The sequence below is a fragment of the Hippocampus guttulatus genome, chromosome 6 (genome assembly GCF_054856545.1).
Source record: "Hippocampus guttulatus isolate MCC_2025c chromosome 6, RoL_Hgut_1.0, whole genome shotgun sequence".
NCBI classification, from domain to species: Eukaryota; Metazoa; Chordata; class Actinopteri; order Syngnathiformes; family Syngnathidae; genus Hippocampus; species Hippocampus guttulatus.
Genome location: NC_141266.1, coordinates 21974284 through 21990366, shown reverse-complemented (window position 1 = coordinate 21990366; position 16083 = coordinate 21974284). Strand labels below are relative to the sequence as shown.

General features: G+C 43.9%; 1 long non-coding RNA gene across 1 annotated transcript in view; it reads left to right on the top strand.

Annotated features, from left to right (window-relative positions):
- The first annotated feature begins 352 nt into the window (after positions 1-352).
- The window catches only part of LOC147204171 (uncharacterized), a 129232-nt gene continuing 113501 nt past the window's right edge, over positions 353-16083 (top strand). The window contains exon 1 of the long non-coding RNA XR_015101290.1: positions 353-441. This is a non-coding gene — a long non-coding RNA (uncharacterized LOC147204171). The remainder of the gene's footprint in view (positions 442-16083) is intronic.

Below are 16083 nucleotides of genomic sequence, written 5' to 3'. Positions count from 1 at the left end.
ATCAATTGGTGCCGCCAGAGTCCATACAAACGCCAGGAAACCGGTTTTCATAGGGCTTGTTGTTGGTCAGCCGAGTCTATTCTGGATTCCACAACCAATTGGCACCGTAAATTTCCAAATGCTAGATAGCTAGCTTTCACAGAATTCACGCTGCAATTTCTGTTGTTCAAAGTTGGCATGTCAACTTTCGTTTTTTCTTCCAAGATTGCTTTCACTGCAGCTTGTCGCCTTGCGGGATTGTGTCCATTTTGAGTTTACTTTCACATTCCGAAGTCTTAAAATGTAGTCATCATTTCTTCTTCTTGGCTCGTAATCATGTGTCCTCTGGTCTTTCTTCCTCTTCCAGCTTTTTTTTTTTTTTTTTTGCCTGCCTGCCAGCTCCTAAGCCTTTTGGAACCTATTTGGTTATATAAAGATGTCGAGTTTCCTGCCCTGGCCAAGGTAAGCCTGCGTACAGCACATCGCGCATTGCAACATTTTGGTATTTTGACACCTCTTTTTGGAGGGATAAATTGTTTTTTTTTTCATCATTTATAAAACCGCCATAAAAATGCCATTCTGAGCTCAAAGTGCTGCTCAACAAGAGGAAACACAGTCCTTGCAGGAATCACAAGTACCCGCGTGGTATTTTGAGAACGGAAATCAAATCATTACATTTGGACCTATTTAAACTTAACATTTAGTGGTCTTGCAGTGTCTATAGTTAACTTCCGCTTTGGCAAATGTCAGTTGTCATCTTTCATTTGGGATCCTTTCCAAAGTGTAAAAGGCCCAACTTGGCACTAGTGCAAGGTACAAGCAAGGAGGATATTTTTTTAAATGTATGTCATGTACTTTAGTCCACAGCATACCTCACTTTTAGGTTACGGAGAACTGTTTATTTGATTTGAAACCCCCTTGGAAATGGAATTTGACATTTTCCAATTTTGAGTTGATTTTTTTTTTCTGTTTGTCCTTTATGGTGTGATTGCACTTCGTGTAGTATTTGAGTCTGTTGGAGTTGGAGTCAGAGTAGGGGATGCAGAGAACAGGGAAATAAGGAAATTAATGACTCGCTGTGGCAACCCCTGAAAAGGGACAAGCCGAAAGAAGAAGAAGAAGTGGTATTTGAGTCTGTTCTTATTTTTCTTATTACAGCGTGGAGCTACTATCTTGATCCAGAAAGTAAAAAACCCTGCCACAGTTTGGCTTTAGCCAAAGGTGCCTCAACTCACCGGCAGTTAAACGGACGGTTGAAGAAAAGCACCTGTGGCTGAAGCCGAACTGTGGCAGGGTTTTTATTTTCTGGACCTGGATTCGCCACCTCTGTGGATTTCATTTGCCGTTTGTTATTTTTATTGTTCTGCACCCTTATTCCAATAAAATACATTTTTAGCGCTCATATTCGTGTTTCTCTGGGCTCCAATAGTCGGTGTACTAGTTCACAACAGTTGACATGTTTTCCCTTGTGAGGGTAAGTGCTAGATAGATAAAACCGATGAGGAATCGCCAATGTGTCAAACTGCCGCCGATAGCGGCAACCACTGCAAAGGAGGGTTAACTCGACATCTGAAATGTTTCGCCTTAAGTATCGGTGGCTGGTATCGGCAGCCTCCGCAAAATAGAGACTCGATACCTTAGAATAAGGCAGTTATCGGCACAATACCGACAACTGGTATCAGTCCTAGCATTTATTTATATGTAACCAAAGCCTGAACTATTCAAGTTAAACTGGACTTTTTGGGGGGAGCTGAATCCATGTGGACACACCTTAAATTAACCACCTTGTGACCAAATTCACTCACTCTCCCCTGCTGAGGAATGATGAAGGTCGATTCTAATTGATCTCCTTCTCAGTTAGCTGCTCCTCTGCCACGCAGGCCGCCACTCTATCAGCCATCAGTCATCCGCTTTCCCTTCCCTTACCCAGCAGTCGATCCAGACCAGAGGTGGAACCAAAATGCCCAGTCTGGCATGCATAATCCCCCAATGCTGACCTGAATTCCTCTCGTTTTTTTTTTTTTTGTCCTCTGCTACTTGTGCTTCAGTGTTCCAGTCAGCGGCACCCGCCCACTTTCCATTTCCTCTCTTTTGCTCCCGATGCCCTTTTCCGACACATTATGTTACTTTTGTCGCGTCACTTGGTGTGAATTTGACACATTGCCTGCGCGTCACCTGTTTATCAGGATTTCACTTTGTGCAAACACTCGGCAGCGTGCGTGTGCATGTGTGTGTGTCTATGTGGGGAGGGTGTTTCCAAGGTTACCGCCGAGGCACTAAATAACTGTGACAGCTGTGGCTGGGGACTCTAGTCAAGCAAAACGATATCGCCATAGATACAGAGTACTAGTCAGCAACAACACTTAATTCCCCTGTGGCGTTAAACACAAACAAATAGGCATTTGGATGTGAAGCCATAACCACAATTTGCGCGTCCTTCTTTTAGCAGGTCATTGAGTCTGTTGTGTCATTTATTATCAGGAGAGTGTGGGCATGCTTGCAAATGATCGTCTCAACCTCTAAACATTTCTAGAGGGCCACTTTTGAAGAATATTAAAAAGCAGAACAACAAATCTGCAGTGAAATCATGTGTATGTTACTGAGCGGTTAGAGGCAACGGAGAATGCTTAGATTGTAATCTCCACAGTAGTGCGCCCGTGGCCATCTGTGCCGCAGTGATGGTGTGTGTGTGTGTGTGTGTGTGTGTGTGTTTGTGTGTGCGCCTCTTGGCCTGCGTGACGTCTGTTCTAAGCCCAGTGCGGGCTGGTGGCGCATGCATTCATCTCGCCGTCACCCAAAAGCAGATGTCGCCAGGACGATGGGGAGCGGCAGATTGCGGTGGCAGGCGACCGGTGGCAGGTTGAATGTGTCTCCGCCCCACGGTGCCCAGCAGATGGAAGCTGAGGTCATTATCTGTTCGCTATCTTCATCCACCTAGGAAAATAAATAAATAAATACAACACCTTGAGGCGGGCTCCTACGGAGTCAATCAGTACCTGAACACGACATGAAAGTAACTGACTGGGTTGAGCCAAATTTGTGAAATCCTCCGTCCATACTTTGTGTTCATTTTGTCCGTCTGTCAGCCACATTTAGTGCCACGAAAACTGTGAGGGCAATGTTAAGATTGGAAAAGAATGATTCCTTTATTTATTTTTTCTTCTATTTGTACCCTTTCATGCACCCTGTAAACTGATAAAATAATAACCCGTCCACTGTCGTGACTGATGTCCCTGAAAGGGGTTAATAGTGAATTCATAAATACGGTAATATGAAGATTTGCAGAAAAACACTTGGCCACGTACACTATATAAAACCAATTGAACAAGACTCAGCACAGTCAACCTTCGTTCATCACTGGGGCTGCTTTCCTGACTCACCTGCAATAGTTGCAAAGCTGCAAGTTTCGATCAAACCTTTGACCGTCACATTCCAAAAACATGCACGGTAGGTTCATGGAACATTTTAAATCAAGGGTGTCAAATTCATTTTTTGTAATGAGCTGCATTTTAGTTACCATTTCCCTTGGTGGGCCGTTATGACTGAAACCATATAAGGAAGTCAATAATACTGGTTTATTTAACTATTGTTGAAGTTATTGTAATGAGGGGTTTGATAACAAGACAATGCTTACAATAGCTGGCTCTTATTTATTACATATGAGAATCGTTTCATTTTGGTCGAGATTTTGGCAAGCATCACGGAAGCTGACATGTTTGATTCGCTTTCGCGGGCCACAGAAAATTATGTGGTGGGCTAAATCTGGCCCCTGGGCCTTGAGTTTGACACGTATACTTTAAATTGTCCCGAGGTGTGATTGTAAACGGTTGGTTGTCGATGCGTGCCCGGCGATTGGCCGGCATCCAATTCAGGGTGTTACCCCGCCTGCGTGTCAACAAACACGCGCATACCATCGCAGGCTTTACATTGCACACACGCATGAAGCAATTTAATCTGTTTGTTGTGTCGCTGATGATTGAAAATAAATTGCGCCCGTCTTCTTCGCCGCACCTTATTTGTGCTGTCCGACGTGTGCGCTATCCCCAAATTGTTGGGCCACTTGAATTTCTCTCATCACTGGTAAAAAAATCAAATAAAAACAGAACATTAATAAGTGGCCATTCAGAGTGAATATCCAAGTCATCAACTACACTCGGAAAGTAGGGCAGCCTGGAAGAGAAGCGCTGTGTCACAGTAGGCGGCCGTTGCTGCTTTATTACATTGCCCGGATCCTTGGATAATAGGCTGTACAGTATACTGCATACAGACGTGACTAAGTCCTTGTTTACGTGCATCTTGTCATGTCCTTTCTGTGTGTGCTCTGCTTAAGGCAGCTGTCAGTAACAGAGGGTCTTTTCTCACTCTCTCACAATAAGGCTGCATGGAGTAGCTACCTTGCGAGTCGGGGGGGGGGGTGGGTGGTAGGGGCTTCGCGCTTATCCCTGCAGGCTACAGTAGCCTGAACGGCGCAAATATCACTTCATACTGTACGCGAATGTGTGTTTAATCCGTTTCCTCCAAGCAGATACATGTTCCAGATGCGTGATTTGTATGATTGAGGGCAGTGTTTGTGGAACAGCGTTGTTTGCAGCCGCGGCGGCGTGGCGCCAAATGCGCAATTCTTCCCGTTTTTTGTTGGCTCTCTGGGTTAAAAGCTGCGCTCGAGCCACATTTGGGCACAGCGTCTCCTGCGCAATCAGCGCGCCGGAGGTGTCGGTTGGTTTACAGCCCCTCGCACGCATGTGGCACGCAGATGTGCTCCAAAGGCCCTCTCTCCGGGGGGCGTTGCTGTCCGGCCGTTAGCGTCATTTTATTGAGCCACCGAGGTGATCAAAGGTTGCGATGGTTGCTTTTCCGAGTGTTTGTTTTCTACTGATTGTCTTGGACGGTGTTTTTTTGCGGTGGTAGATGTATGGCAGTGCCTTCGGGGGTTGTCTTAGATGCGGGAATAGAAATAACTAGCTTGCGCAGCACACTGTTTTGACCGTATTAAAGACATGAGCGTTCACCAAACAAGGAGAGGCTGTTGTGTCCTTGCAGGCCGCTGTTGTGATCATGAGAGGTTTTAAACAACGTTGGGCAATCTCAGGGGGGCGCCCACTTCAGAACTGCTTTAGTTTGCACTCATGAAGTCAACCTCACAAGAGAAAAAGATGCGATATCACCACCTTAGAGGTCACCTTTTTTATCAGAGCTCAATTTTTGGTCTATCGGGATTAACCAACCAAAACAAAGTCTATTTGTTTATTTTTTGGTTGCTGTTTTTTGAAAAACTTCTGTCAAGATTAGCAAATAATAATTACCAAAACGTCTTTTTAATCATTCAAGAAATAGCACATGAATCTCAATGTCAAACGTCAGGCATGCCTTTGTTATCTACAGCTTGGATTGTTTGGCCTTGGCAGAGGTCTGCGCTCACGAGTGCCGTTCTGCTTCTTAGTTTTTCCTCAAGTGCACCAAGTGGGCAAACATTTCTTGACCTGAATTCCATCAGCACATGTTTTGTCGGTGAGCAGCCAATGAGAAGCTCATGAGTGACTTTTAAACACCTTTCAAAAATAAACCTAAACCCTAAACACAGGCTAACTGGGAGTAAGACCACTTCATGTTTCATCGAACTAATTCTGTCTCCACTTTTCCGATGAAGTTCAATATTTTATATTTATTTAGTTTTTGGGGGCCTCAGTCTAATTTCACAGATTTGCCTCTTTGCGCCAGATTGTGGACAGTGTGGTTCCACATAATGTCGTTAATTACACAGTAGCACAACAAAAACAATTCTAAGCAGTTGCTTTTTCCCTGAGGACACTTTAAGCGACAATTTGTAGTAATTTTAACTTTAATACAAGAGCGCTTTTACAGCACAAGACCATGGCCCAAAGTACACCCCCCCCCCCCCTCTTCGGTCAAAATACACAAAAGCGAAAGATAAACTGCCCACGCAAAGACCCTGTGTAGTGAATTCAGAGATTTGTTTTTGAAAATGCATATCTAAGGATACTATAATTGCTGAAACCCGAGCAAAGACCGTATGTAGTATAGCATTTGTGGAAATATAAAGCTGTTTTTCACCATTGCAATTTCCCTGATTTTTTTTGGGGGGGGGGGGGGGGGGCTGTGGCTAAAAGTCCAGGATGAACTGCCCCTGCTCCTCTGTATGAGAACTTGAGTATCCCCAATGACATTATTGATAATATGCTGCATTTGCAACATGCTAGTAGGTAGCTAGCTATGCCTGCACTTTGAAAATCCCTTTGCATCGTCCGTAAGCGACTCCGCTTTGGAGTACCTCATTGTCTTCTTTGAGTATGCAACCATCGTCAGACAAAGGCCAAAGAGTGAGGGAGGGTGAAAAAAATACATTTGAACAACTCCGACTTGACAACCAAGTGGGGCTTTAGGCTTTCTTGGCTACTTTAGAGTGCCTTGTTGTCTGCTGTGAGCGCACGTTAATCATGGAGAGAAGGCAGAATAACATGGGGGAAAAAATAGGTTTGCTCAGTATGTACGGTATACACTGGAAACGTTCTAAATTTGGACTTGGGTAGAGATTTGGTCTCCATCACCAAATCGCGATCATGACTTCATCATGTCTACCTCAGTGGAAAAATGGCTTCAAGCACATCTGATCACAGAGTTTGAGGAGCCATCGCCTGCAAGTTTTTTTTTTTTTTTAACCAGCTCCTAGCTGGTCCGTCAACATCAAACAGTCACCCATCCTCCCCGCTGTCCCGGCTGCTCGCGACCTTGGGGGAATGCTCGGTGCTCAGTCTCATGCAAATGGCACTGCTCACCCAGCCCTCCTGTCCTGCAGAGCCAATGCAAATGATCACTTTCAATATTGTATGTCGTTGCCAACCGGGGTGGAAGGTCGGGCGTTGCAACTAGGCGAGCTGCTACTTGTTCACAAACAGCCCACAGGGTGAGAAGGAAAGCAAGGCTCCGCGAAGACAAAGGTAAAAGCATCGTTTGTGTTTTGACCGTGGAGGAAGCACTTCATCACCAAGTTGCCAAATTACACTCATTAAGTGTGCCGATCCGCTGCCTGCATACTAATTGTGACACAGGCAGTGGACGCATAACCAAATACAATTACCGCCTTCCTCCACGGCGACAGCTAATGCTATTATGTGCCAATATTGCGGCTTATGTTTTCAGAAACAGTCAAGTCATTTAAAAGTAGATCTCCCAGAATATGGCCCATTTTGAAACATGTGGGTTAAAAGATCTAAAAGGGGAAAAAGTATCACCCAGATTCAGCATTCCCCTTTGATTCAAGACAACAAAATGTTTTTTACAATTTTTCAATATTGGACCCAATCGAGATTTTGTTTGACATCACAAGATCGAGTTTTTTGTGCTAATCATTATTTTATGGAGATGGTTTATGTTTTGCCCTTAAGACACGGTCATTTTAGCAGAGATTTGAGTTGATTGCCAAACATAAAAAAGACAAAAAAATATTGGCACAATTGTATCAGGGATCCCCAACCTCTTTTTGCCCCACGGACCGGTTTCATGTCAGACAATATTTTCAGTGTTTTCAGGTAATATTTCAAATCATCCTTCCGCATCTGTTTAGACCAACAGTAGTGCATATGTGTGACGTTCATAGGGTATCGCGGCCGCAGATTCCCAGCGTGCTGACGACATTTGACTTGACATTTTACTCTCCCTGCCTCTGCCCACACAGCAACTTCCCATATCATCTATAAGTAATTCAATTAGGGTGGAGACTGTTTGGTGACCAGACGGAAGCTTAAGCATTAACATAATTCCAGACTGTGAGGCACACTCCACTCTGTGGTGAGCCTGCATGTGTCCTCCTCCACCGCGCACACACACACACACACACACATGTGCACACCCCAAAACCAACTGAGCATCTCTGAGAATTTTATTATCATTCTCTTGGAGCGTTTTAGTGAGTAATCGTTGGGATTTGCAGCTCCTGATCCGCCATTTACATGTCAAAACCTCCCTGGGCTCTGGATGTAAGGGACCCAATTTGGAATGACAAAGCTCAGCCAGACACAGCTGATCCACAAAAGAGGGGCTGGTTAAGTTCTTCCTCCCAGTCACCAGCTGCTCCACTGACCCATAGAAACCCCCCCATTCAGCACAGCACTGCACAGCGGTGCTGCCACGTGCGCGCCATCTGAGGAGCTCGCCTCTCATCTATCTCATTTGCTACCATTGATTATGTTATCGGGGACACTCAGTTAGGGACATTGTGTTCCTATTCGCTTTTTATTCACTCAATTTGCGACTTGATTGGATGCGTGTCGGACAGGAAAAGGCAACGTTTTCCAAAGGTGCGGAACAAATGACAAACACAAGCGGTGCCATGATGCACACGTTTAATTCGTTGCGTCGTATTTCAAATCATCTTTCCGTATTTCAATGGACGAAAATGGAATCACAACCCTGCCCCTCCATTTTTTTTTTTAAACTCAAAATGTTGTACGGCAGACCCGTTGTAAACAAAGGACATTTTGAAGTGCGTAATCTTACATGTTTTCATATCAAAACAGCAATGGAAGGGTTCGTTTTTTTGCATGGGTACTGCACATTCATTTTTTATTGTTTTTTACAATGAATCAAAAAAACCCTTTTTCAAGATACCCCCTGCCTGCTCGAGGATGAATAAATTAGCTCTTACATCATTCATTTGGGTCGTGACACTTTAGTTTGGACATGTTTCATAAAGGAAAGAGGTTGCACAACAAGCTAATCCCCTCACAGTTGTCTCTTCCGTGCGATTATGTAAACTCCAGATGATTCAATCCTTCCCTTTCATGCGTTTTGTGTATTCTGTCGGGCACCGTCATTGATTTGCTTTAACACCAGCGTGTGCAGCGTCGATCACATGGACGCGGGTTCTGTTTGTGTCCGCCTCTCGACACAAAGCGGTTAAGGGATGTGTCACCCCTCCTAGCATTGTGCACTGGAAATACAGGATCCAGGCCAGGGGCTTAGTTTTGGAGGTCACGCCCATTGTGTTTTTCTTAGATTTTGGCCATCATTACCAAGGGGATTCAAACATTTTCCAACAGCAGCCGGTGTTTCCATAAGTGAGGCCGGAGAGTACCTGACTGCTCGTTATAAGTAAGACAACCGCTGGGCCTCAAACCAGATGGTCAGGTAGGGCCGGCTCCTGTTGATGCAAGGGGGGCGGATTGTGTAAGTAGATTTAAACCGGCGAAAAATGGGGACGCGTTTCATTAGCGTCGCCGGCGGCAGCTCTATATATGGCGCGCGAGCCCACAGAAACAGACGTGCGGAGATGAAAATAGCCTTTAATAGCCCCGTTTGGGGAGTTTTATTCCATCCCACTCTGCTGCCACAAGGAAAGTGACAGACGGCGCAGAGTCCGCTGAGAGCGGGCTCCATTCACCCAACCGCCGCGCTCCCTCGGGCCGAGAGGGAAGGTGGGAGAGTGTGGGAAAAAGGAGGGGCGGTGGAACAATAGAGGTGGGTTATGGTGGGGTGAACAGAAAGACGAGTGACAAGAATGAGCTGGAAGCCGTGTTGTTTGATCGGCGCTCCAGGAATTATATAACCAAATACCTCGTTTACCGACGTGTGATCATTCATGCGTGATCATGCATTTTTTACACATGAAGCAACTTCATTCTTCCCACTTGAAGTTTACGAGACGCGACCTCAAAACGTTTCAGTCAATCATTAAAAAATAAAAATAAAAACATGGCATCCAGCTGCAAGAAGTTACGATTCAGTCTGCTCTTGAATAGCTCGTTCGACTCTCAGCAACCTTTGACAACACACGTTATCTTTTGTTGGCAGCCTTGGAACTCCACCAGACTGTAGGCCGACACACATTTGCATTGACAGAATAGAGTAGAATGGAATCATCATTTTTTTGGGGGTGGGGGGTGGTGAAGAGATTTTTGGCCATGTGCCAACTGAGCTATGACTCCTGATCGTATTCAGCCAACTTTGTTTTCATGAAGCATAAGCACAGTGACGTCCAGTCTGTCCTCAAAACAGTTTGCCGCTACTACCGCTACCAGTCCTGCCACTCACAATCTGACAAACTGTGACAGTTAGCTGCTTACATTCGCCTTCTTATGACATAAGCTAATACCCGCCAAATTTTCGCCGCCGTCGTGAGTATTGAGATATTTTTTCTGTAGCCCAAAATCGACTATTCAGATTGTCCTTGGCAATTAGCATTATCTCGCCGCCTGTTGCACATCAGTAAAATTCAATCAAAATCCTTTGTGTTGCAAAAATAATTTTGAATTCCGTTTCCAGAGCTCGGTTGAAACGGGGATCAATTGAGATCTGAATTTGAATCAGAATCATACAAATGTAAATGTGATTGTCACAGCCATACTACTGCTATTTTGCAACGATTTAGGTGAGAGTTACCTCATGTATGATGAATCTATAATGAAGACTTAGCGGGTCCTTATAATATCCCCTAGCAAGGCTATATTAAAAGGCTTTGGTCTCTGGAGGGTACTCTGTGCACATTCACTTGTAATAGCTTTTTCATCCAGAGGTGTCCTGAGCTGGAAGAACATTCACAGTCAATGCTGCTGCTGCTGCTGCTGCTGCAGATGTGTTGGGGGTTGGGAAGCATGGAAGGATGGAGGGAGTGTGGGTGGTAGAAACCCAATCCCCTCATATTGGGTGCACATTGCCCCCAGAGAGTATCCAAGAAACCGGAGGCCCAGCTGTCCTTAACAATGGATCTGCCCCTCACCAGCCACCACTCAAAAAGAATGGGGGAGGGGGGGGGGGCTCATTGTGACTCCTCAAGGGCTGCGTCCAGGGAGACTAGCCAGAACATGCTCTCCTTCAACACAGACATGTCTATTGCTGCTTGAGACACGAAACGTGCATTCTATTGCCATCACATGGCTATCACAAGCTTCTGTTGCTAAAACTTCATATTTAGTGGATCAACAGCAGGGTTGTCCAAAATCCGTTAGTACTAGTCCTCTAATAGTTACATTTCATGCTTTGAGTCTGAAATGTGTGACAAGACATGACCGTGACCTTTTTAAGGGCATAGCTTCATAAAATGAAATGGACACTGACATGATAACATTTTACCTATAGCATTCGCTGACCTTCATATGAAGCATTCAAAGTGATTTGGATGGCTTGGTAAAAGGAACAAGAAAATGGGGACAGAATGAGAGCTAATGATGACAACAAACTGTCCTAAGACTTTGGTGGTATTTGGCCGCTCAAGTTAGTTTGCATTTGATGTAAGCCAACTTGGAATAATTTCTGCCAGAGCGAGTGTTGTTGTATGTCTTTGTGTCTGGGGCTTTGCCGTTCTTTTGTTCACATAGAACGTTCAAAGCCTCTGAGGTGAACAAAAGTGAGCACTAAAGCTAGCTATTCAATGTAAATCCTCATGCTACAGTGGAGAGAGAACAGACATTAGTTTTCGCTTATATAAGCTAACAGAGCATGTCCGTTTATAGCCTGATTAAGTGCCTTTATTTACACGTTCATTTTAGTTCGGTGTTTAATTGCTAGCTCTCAATTGTTTGACGGTGTACTGAAACTAATCAAGCATTTATTTCTTTACTTATCGTCTATATATTTATTCATCTAATCGTTCATGTATTTGGTGACAGATTATTGTTTCAGTCATTACATGCTCAGAGCAACCGAGGTGGAAAAAAGGCTAACTCTAACAGACAATTTCTACTCAATGTAGGCTACTAGCGTGTCACATCTTAATGTAGCTTTCGGTTTGTCCTGTTTGGATCGTTAATTTTTTTTTTTTTATAGCAGGTCAAAAGGTATCTTGTAACCATGGTGGTTAGCTGGCTATCTTGTATAATTTCACAATTGGATTGAGTTTGTTTCATAGTTTAATTTACAGTGTTTTCTTAAAAAACATTTTGAGCGACCAAAATCTGCAACTCAAGCTAGCAGCAAAGGCAACGCAGCTATTGTGATCTGTAGATTCTCTCATGAGATGGGTTAGAAAATTCTTACGTTCTGGTAGATTTGGACAGTGTTGTTTTAAAATGCAATGCTTTTCACAGCAAGAATAACCAAAAGCTTGTACAATATTACCCCACTGTGACGGTTACATTGTGTTGGCCATGCGAGTGTTGTGTTTCTCTTACTTTCGAATAAACTGTTTCAAGCATCCACAATGGCCGAAAATAACAACTTAAGCCTGCACTAAAAGCAAACGGGCCGTATCGACCTATTGCAACCGCTAGCTGCTCATGTTCTGTTCCTCTGAAATTGGGAGTGTTAATCTTTTCCCGTTTTGTACAGTGTTTTGTGACAAATTTGAAAGCATTCACACGATCAAGAGCTTTGCTTTAGCGCCCCACAAAAAAAAATTAAATTAACCCAAAAAAAAGGGTTTTGTAGTCATTTCTTGTCCGTTAGTTGCTAACGCTACATTGTTTTGAAGGTGAAGTTTTCTTGTTTTGCTTCATTGTTTTGTTACAAAATGCCACATACTGTTTAGCGTGCCACCTAAGAAACAAACAATCCAATATTTTGTGACAGCTGGCTGTTAGTGTTCGCCTACCGTCGACTATTTTCAAGTTGCTTGATCTAAAATAGGAACATTATAACCACTTAGCGAAACCTTTGCCCCATGCGGTACTTCTAACATGTAGAGAAAAACACCGGCGTTTATTTACAAATACTAGTTGATTGGCACTTACTTTCCAAATTCATGTACAGACATTAATTTTCTTCTAATCACCGGCATGAGCTGTCAGTCTTTTATTGTGCCCTAACTGCTGATTGTTGATGAGGATGGTGCTGCGATAAGTGACTTGGAGTTTGTCGGGAGGGACTGAGAGACATGTGGGTGAGACAAAGAGAGGCAAACGTTGTTGTGGGATGCTGTTTTCGTGTAGGTGAGCGTCTCTCAGGTATTCCTCCTCCCGCCAGCGAGGTCTTTTATTCCGTGCAGCACAAACAGACACAAAGTCCACCGGGGGAAGCAGCAGTCTGTCAGTTCTGAGGCTTATGTTGAAGGCTGCCCCTCCCCCTCACCCCACAATACAACAACGATTCTCTCTCTCTCTCTCTCTCTCTCTCTCTCTCTCTCTCTCTCTCTCTCTCATATGCTTGAAGGCATATGAGACAGACACATACACGCAGAGGGGCGGCCTTTTTCTCCTTCACACACTCAATTGTCCTCTATGCCCTCCCTCTGTTTATTCACGGCGACCCCGGTGCTGATACCATCTAATTCTATCTCAATTACATCAGCCAACTCCCTATCCTGCTCACCAACAACTGTTTTCCTTCATACCCCTGGCTGTCGACCTCAATCAGCACTGTGCCTTGAATAATAATAACAATACTACTGCTAATAAATAATGCAATAAATACTTGCCAAACTCACCTGCTTGTGAGTTCTTCTGTCAAAATATTGTTTTGTTTGTGCTTAGTGTTTTTGATTGAGTGACATAAGGGAAACTGCTCGTGCCGAAGTGAAACCCCCCCCAAATTCTATTAAAAAAAACAAACAAACAAAACAACTCAGAGGATGCTCCACAACCCATAAAAAGACCAATTATTTATTTCGTACTCGCTAATTCATACATATATTTGAGGCAGTGATACATGCATGTTATACAGTATATGGTTTTCAAAATGCGGTGTATGAAACGAATCTGAACGTTCACACAAGCTTCTGAGCGTTCCTTGGACCACGTCAGACATGCACATGACGGCTAAACCAGTATCACACCAGTCCAAAACCTGAGACAAGTTACATGATGTAGGTATGACACAAAAAAATTCAAACCACCTATATATTAAAAAAGAACATAATTGTATAGACATTTGTGACAAGAATAAAATCACCCACAGTGCATTGCTTTTATTTTAGCACGCCGGTTATTTTAAAGCATCGTGACTTAAGTCTCAATTAAAATCTGCATGAATAAAGATGCACTTTTCCCACACAAATCTTCCATGTGCAAAAGAGCCTCATTTAAAGGGCTCGTAAACAATGCCCATGTTTGGACTTCCCGAAGAGAGCGATGCCCGTGTCGCCTGCAGCGTCTCGTCAGTGGCGAGTGTGAGTGCATGTGGATCAGTGTATAATTCAAACCATAGCAGAACAACTGAGTGTGCCCCCTCACTTACGCTACTGAAACTGTAAGGGAGGAGGCAATGGTGTGGTGTCCTGTTTTTAGATTAAACTGGGGTGGAAATAAAGGAATGAGTATAGAAATGTAATGTGTGTGTGCCAGCATCACCGTGTGCGCTGAAAGGGTGCGAACAGTGTGCACTTGCTCACGCTAAGAATTCAAAATGGCTTCCGTCCTTGTTCAAGTCGGTGCATACCTTCTTGAATTTCTTTTTGGGGTGCGTCCTGTTGTGTCCACCACTGGTACTGTTGTCAACGGCCAATCCAATTCTAACATTCCCCGGGGAGCTAATCAAGTGAGCTTGGGGAAGGAATTTCATTGGTGACTGCTAAAATCCATTTATTTTCGCAAGGATTTTCGTGATTACAAAGAATTGCCAGTTTTCCAGCATGTTGAGGCCCCCAAAAATTGTTTGGACATTAGTCTAAAAAAAAATAAAAAATAAAATTACACATTGGCATTCCAAGAGGGCCTGTGTATGGCCTGGTACTCAGCCCCTATTAATAGTGTGAAGGAAGGAAAAACAATGCAACAAATAGCAACGCTATGATTGGCACGGATTATAACCCGAGCAAACAAACACAAAACAATGTGGATTTAGGACAAAGCGAGAGCATGCGGAGAGTGGGAAATTGGACCGTTTCATTCCGTTGCATCAGCACCCCAGCTTGCTTTGTTACACCAAATAATAAGGGGGTGGTCACGCGTTATAAACTTGCAAATTGTGATGCAACGGACAAAAAAAAAAAGATTTCTGTGAGATATGATTTCTGTTCTGTGTTCGCCTCTAATTATACGCTGCTGCCTTTCCTGTAGCCAGAAAGCCCCCCCCCCAAAAAAACCCCTAAAAGCTCGTACCTCCCCTTCCCTTGGCAGGTGAGCCATAAAGTGAAGAATTGTTACCCGACCGAGTCGTAAATCATTCATGCAGATTTGATTGGTTTGAATGTCCCTTCACATGCGACGTTTTAGCATCACCGTTGTCTTTTTAATGAGATGCTGGTGCACATTGCACAGACAGTTATGTCACATTGACCAATTGTGTTCTTTTACTTTTGAAGGGTTCCATATTTTGTAAAATAAATAAATAAAAAACACTCGTGCCATCCCCTCTCGTTTTTTTCCGTGATTTCCCATCTTTGTTCCTTGTTCTCCAGTCAAATGCTTCCTTGTGGACTTTTTTTTCTCCGCTTTTGGCAGTTAATAATATCCAATACAGTACTAAAACTAACCGTTTTAATGATTTCTGTGACTTGGTGCAGAGGGCAGGTCAGGTGCTTCTGATCCTGCCGCAAGACTGTCAGGAACATTTTGTAATGCAGTGGAACCCCAAAATATGAACTTATATAATCAGAGAAGCATGGACATAGAAACATTGTGTTACAGACAATGTGCAAGATACCATTTTACAGTCTGAACGGTCTCACAAGTTAACAAATGTTAAGGGTGAAACTAAAAGTACATCAAAGACTTCGTACACATCTCAACTTTTCTTTTTTTAAAGTCTTGCCTGGATTCAGTAGCCAATCCGATCGCAGCGGTGCATGATAGATGCTAATTATAGTTAGCATGAAGCTAAGATGTGTTTTGAGAGAAGTTGTAATTGTCTTTGTTTTATGTTTACTTTGACAGTAAATTTCAAGTGGGGCAGCCTGGTGGTCCAGTGGTTAGCGCATTGACCTCACTGTGCAGAGGTCGTGGGTTCAATCCCAGCCTTCCTGTGTGAAGTTTGCATGTTTTCCAAGGACCTGCGTGGTTTTTATTCGGGTACTCCGGTTTCCTCCCACATTCAAAAAACTTGCATGGCAGGCTAATTGAACATTCTAAATTGTCCCAAGGTGTGAGTGCGAGTGCAGATGGTTGTTCGTCTGTGTGTGCCCTGCGATTGGTTCAGGGTGTCCCCCGCCCACTGCCCGACGACGGCTGGGATGGGCTTCAGCACCCCCGCGTCCCTTGTGAGGATTATGCGGATCGGAAA